The sequence below is a fragment of the Eurosta solidaginis genome, chromosome 4, assembly GCF_040869045.1.
Source record: "Eurosta solidaginis isolate ZX-2024a chromosome 4, ASM4086904v1, whole genome shotgun sequence".
Taxonomy (NCBI): Eukaryota; Metazoa; Arthropoda; class Insecta; order Diptera; family Tephritidae; genus Eurosta; species Eurosta solidaginis.
This window is the reverse complement of record NC_090322.1, coordinates 220,315,373-220,321,372: the sequence shown is the minus strand read 5'-3', so window position 1 is coordinate 220,321,372 and position 6,000 is coordinate 220,315,373.

The window sequence follows — 6,000 nt, the reverse complement described above, 5'->3', positions numbered from 1 at the left end:
TCAGTTTAGTGTAATAACGAATAGCACTTAACCATTTTGCATAGGAATGTTTCTTCTTTTCTGGATGTGGGCTCCGTGAACTGACTAGGGCGAATGCTTGGGTTTGATGATTCCTTCACCACCAGAAGGGGTGACCATACCCTGTAATGGTAATGGTTTCGAATGTTAATTCGCTAAACCAATAATAAATTAATACTTTCTCAATTTAACTCGATTGAAATTATTCAACACTGAGTCAGACGTAAAGCAAATGTCAATGCTTTTGAATGGGAAAGCGCAGGGGAGAGTAATATTTCGTAGAGTCGAAGGATAATTCTTAAGTAATTTGTTGGTAGGATTTGGGTGGAACAAAGAGAGAATGGCAGCTAGTAGGAGAGTGAGAAAGAGAGTAAGGGGAAATAGAAAGGAGTGAAAAAGGGTTGGAAAAAGTGAGAAGCGATAAAGGAAGAGCGAGAGGGTGAGAGAAATGTAAGGAAAGCGAAAGAAAGAGGAAGAGAGAAAGGGAAATAGAAGAGAAAAAAGCAAAGGAAACACGATTAAGGAGGGGTGCAATAAGTAAGGGGAAAGATGAAATGCAGAAGTTGTTAAAAAAAAGAAGAGAGCGGTAAAGCAAATTATAGATCATCAGAGAATCGTGGAAAGAGCGGAGGGGAACGGAACCGTGTAGACAGGGAAAAGTTAAGGGTATAAGGTAGTCAACAAAAAAAAAAGGAACGCTTTTTTAAAAATAGCAGTTTGTGTGTGTGTTCGCTGTCAACCATCCGTACAAACACGTATCCGAAAAAGCATTCCACCACTCTACTTTGTTGAATTAGATCAAGTAGGGAAAAGGTCAGCTAGGGAAAGCATATTAATATATACTCAACCGATTTTGTTAACCTTTTCAAGAGAGCTGCAAAGACACGCAAATACGGGTTATGTGACTGCAGACCTTCATAGTTTCTTGCCTAGATTATGAGGTATTTGGGACACTATTTTTCTTGGAACTAGACCAGAGAAAGATCAATACGGGAACATCAAATTTATTATGCGATTTTTTTTTAATTGCCGACATTAATATTTCGTAAATTTTTTTTAGAAACCGGATTACTTGAAATTGTGCTAGAAGAAGCGAGAGAAAGGAAAAACGAGGGAATGAAAGAGAGATTGAGAAAGATATAGAGTAGACGAAGATGTAGAGATAGGGATAGTGGGAGAAGGGAAGGGGGACGCAGTGACAGATAGATCGAGAGATAGAGACAGAGAGAGAGAGAGGGTGTAAGAGAGAGAAAAAGACATAGAAGGGAAAGAAGAGACAGAGGGTGCAAAAGACAAAGGGAAAAGGGGGAAGAGATACATGGAGAGTTGGAGTAAGAGATCAAAACTATTTAAAAGTCATGCAAATAAACCGAATTTAGGGCAGAAAAACGCCTGCTGGGTCTGCTACTTTCACATAAGTGGACAAAGGCATGCCGTAGGGTAGAGTGTTATCACCTCTGCTGTGGACGCTGGTCACCAAACAACTGCTCAGGCGGTTCGCAAATGATTCGTCAAGCTTACGGCTCATGCAGGAGAGAGTGAGGAAGGTCTCGATGGCACTTTATGCATATAAAAGAATGCTGGATTATACATGGGGTCGCCTCATTTCCCTCACTTGGTATTTTCAGCGATTGTAAAGCATTTAAAATGCTTTGAAGCCATTTTTTGGTGGAAAGCCACACAAAAAAGGACCCAACTCAAAAATTAGAAGAGGGATGCAGGCTAGCAAGGCTTAGCATTACGGGAGCCCTGAAAGCAACCTCGGCGGCTGTACTGTTTGCCATTCTGCACATTCCACCTGTAGACCTTGTGGCAAAGAGCACAGCGCCAAAAACAAGGCCATAGTAGTATTGCGTCATAAATAAGCATCCACAGGAAGAATAGGCTACCTTATTCCGTAGAGTAGGGTCTTTGATATGCTGTGCTGATCCGGAAATAAACAGATCCTAAAAGCTGCCAAATCACAGTAGCGATTTTCAGGCGTTATTGTTATTTAGCCATAACCAAAGCAGTAGAAACACTGAAAGAGAATTGCTTAAACTGCATTCGCGTCAACGTTTTTATTGACAGTGAAGCAGCAATTGAGGCTATAATCTCGCATAGCACAGCATCCTAAAATGTGTTAGCGTGTAAACAGTCCCTCAAAAGAATCGGGATGGGGAAATTGGATTTCGGGGAATAAATGGGAATGAAAAAGCTGTTGAACTAGCAAAAAGGGCGCATCCCGCGAAGTTCGCTCCATAGACGTCCAAATCAGAATGCGCGAGTTTAAAAGAAGGCGAGAGTTGCACATGTTTGACAAAACGGGAAAGTCGTGAACACAGGCGCGGGCAGTAAAGGGTCGAAGATTATGTGTAGGTCTTATAAATTTAGACTAACAAAGTTACTCTTATCATTAAAAAGAGACGACTGTAGACTCATGACGGGTACTCGGATTGGACACTAGAAAAAAAAGCTGATGTAACTTGTAAGACCCTCACCACGCTGCTACTAAAATTAATGGTATGGGTGTACTCAATTATATATGTAAGTACGTATGTATGTGTGTATATATATTAAGTTCATATCGTGCAACTATAAAGAACTGCACAAGTTGGCATGCCTTTAACAATAACGAGTTGCTCACATAAGCAATTAGTTGAAATCTGTCCATTACAAAATGCAAAAATGTTTAAATGTTTGCATGCTGACACATTCGTACATATGCAAACATGAACACTTCTACTAATATTAAGCAAGTAAAAAATGTGTAATAAAAGCAAAATGGCAACTGTCAGCATTTACGTGCTCGTAACATACATATGTACCTACGTATTATACATTTTAGTTACAACGAAAGTCAAGTTTTGCCTTTTGCCCAATGCTATGGCCACATGAATTATTAGTGTCTACTTTTGCTAGCTGCACGCTAGAGACCAACTAGTTGAAATTAAATCAATTATGCAGATATTAGCACTTAGATGTTTGGTACGAGTAAATATGCTAATATTGGTAGGACAAATATATTAATGTATATGTACGTATAGGTATTTGTATTTGTAGTTAGATTTAAGATTTAATTAGTAATGTTGTTGCTGTTGTAGCGAAAAAGAAACTACCCGAAGGTTTAAGGGTGTGTTATCGATGTTGATGGTCCTTTGCCGGATATAGATTCGGTACGTTCCGGTTACAATTAATCTGCAAGACCGAACATCTCGGGAACGATTTAATATGACCACATTGCAGCTTCTAGATCATGCCGCTGCTTTCATGCTTTTAAAGCAAATTGTAGTATAGGGCAATTTTAAGAAAGTTGCTAAGGTCACAAGTCTTTGAATTGACAAACGCAATAAAACTTTGGATGAAAAAATAAATAATTTTATGATGACAGTTAATTGTATGCCACTGCATATGAATGATTTTTAAACCCAGGATATTTTGTACAATGTCAACATCGCATCCGCGCAGAGTTGGAAATTATTCGAATAAATTTGTATTTATATAAATTTTTGGCAGAGCTAGTAGAATCAAGTATGATTACCATTACCATTATAAATACTTTCATAATTGAAAACACCAGTCACCCAGTATAAGTACATTTTATTGGTAATTGTAATTCAATACACTCATTTCTAATTCTTTTTAACACGCTTTTATTAGCTTGGCCTGTATCTATCTATGTATCCATATATGTATATAACGGAATCTTTGAGCTTAATTTTCACCGGTTTCTAGAAGTCTGATTAATTTGAAACTTTGCATACTTATCAACGTAATTATTTGAGAACAGCTTCCCATTATCCTTATTAACACGCTTATATTAGCTTCACTTGTATGACGCTTGTTTGTAACTCTCTTGCCTAGGCGCTCCAAGGAGAGTTAGACCCATCTAGCGGCAATTAGCGGCAAAACGAGTTGTGCTTAATAGCGGAGGATCCTGGGATGCTATCAACAGCAAACATATAAGTGGATTGTAGATACTAAAACAGCACGATATTTGCATGTTTTTTAGTTTTTTTAAACTACATTTACATTCAATTACTTTCAATTATTTGAAATTTTTACAATTTTTGTATGAAAAAATAAAAATTAATGAACAAATTTTAAGCACTTATTTTATATAAATGGACAAAAATCAGCGAAAAATGTCTACTTATATAAAGACATATTCTTGCTAAACTTTGATTTTTAAGTTTGATATAGAAATGGCAAAAATATTGTGAAGAATACTAGCAACACTAAGGGTACTCCATCTCTAAGCCGATACTAAGCAGTGACTCGTATGCACATCAACAAATCAATCATTATGTCTACCCATATGTCCATACGAGCAGCGGAGAAGAGACGCACAAACACATGCATATATCTTATCTGAGGTGCTCACAAAAGAAGGTAATAATTTGTGCAAGTATCACTCACATATATGTACACGCGCATATGAGAAGCTATAAACGTAGTTATAGCTGGTAATTTTATAGCTGATAACTAACTAGTAAATTCTAGAACAGAAAAGCCTAGAAATATGCAACGAGGAAACCAGACAGTATAAAAAGCAGCAACAGTAGAGGGACGACAATCAGTTTGATTTAAGACGCTATCTGGCGAGCAATAGAAGTGTTATTTTGAAAGTGGTCTAATAAAGGCTATTTTGCATTATTGAATAGTGGAGTTATTTATTCAACAGTTTAGTGATTCGAACGTTAGCAGAAGGTTCTAAATAAGAGGAATTGCACTAAATTCGTTACAATATATATGAAAAGTAAAAATATAAAAGTGGAGCGCACATTACTTGGATTGGAAAGTTGGTAGGAAAGAGATATTATTAGTCAATCAATTAAACTCCACCTTTATATTTAAAAAAAAAAAAATAAATGTAAGGCGCGATAACCTCCGAAGAGATCTAAGGCCGAGCTTCTCTTCCAATTTGCGTCGTGCTCCTCTTGATTTTTCCCTACAAATTGGCGGGACGGGACCTACATGTTTTATGCCGACTCCGAACGGCATCTGCAAGGCAGATGAGTTTTCACTGAGAGCTTTTCATGGCAGAAATACAATCGGAGCGCTTGCCAGACACTGCCGAGGGGCGACCCCGCTTAGAAAAATTTTCTTCTAATTGAAAAATCTTATTTCTAAAATTTTGATCTTGCTTTGCCCGGGAGTTGAACCCAGGGCATACGGTGTGATAGGCGGAGCACGCTACCATCACACCACGGTGGCCGCCTTTATATTTTTACTTCTCATAAATATTTTTGCAATTTCTATATCTGAATTTAAAAAGCAAAGTTTAGCAAGAATATGTCTTTATATGAGGAGAAATTTTTCGCAGATTTTTGTCCATTTATATAAAGAAAGTTCTTAAAATGTTATATTTTATTTTCTCCTTTTTTATACTTTCTCGTCGTCTTAACCTATCTGTTAAGTTTTACGCTTGTAGCTCAATGAGAACTTACATAAAAGTCAATCCCAAAATTCCTTCCGTCCCGTTTGATTTTTCAAAATATTTCAGTCCGAGCGCCCACTAGCGAAACTTTTTGTATTGTGTCATCGGCTGTCATCGAATTTTTTCTTTGATATGATCCCAGACCTTTAGGGTGCGTGGAAATTTAGAGGTAAAATGAAATTGTTTCAGAAATGTTGAGAACTGGTAAAGACTGAGGAAATAAAAAACCAAGAGTTCAATGTTCAAACTGCTGAGTAGCGGAAAATGCAAGAGGACATATGAAAAATGTGAAAAAGTTGTCACATAAGATTGCATTTCTGTAATAGAAAGTGCGTCCGAGTCTGTTCCACAAAAGATCACGTCGGGATGATCGCTAGGTTCCTAAATTTAGCGGTTTCGTGAATTTTATTTTCATAGAGTATAGTTCCAGGAATTATAATATTCAGCGAAAATTCGATGATCACTGTAAAAATGCGTGAAAGTCGCGGTCATCACCTCTTAATAGTTAGCATTATGAAAAATATTTTTAAAAGGTGTTTGATCCACGTGATGTTGCATTGCAG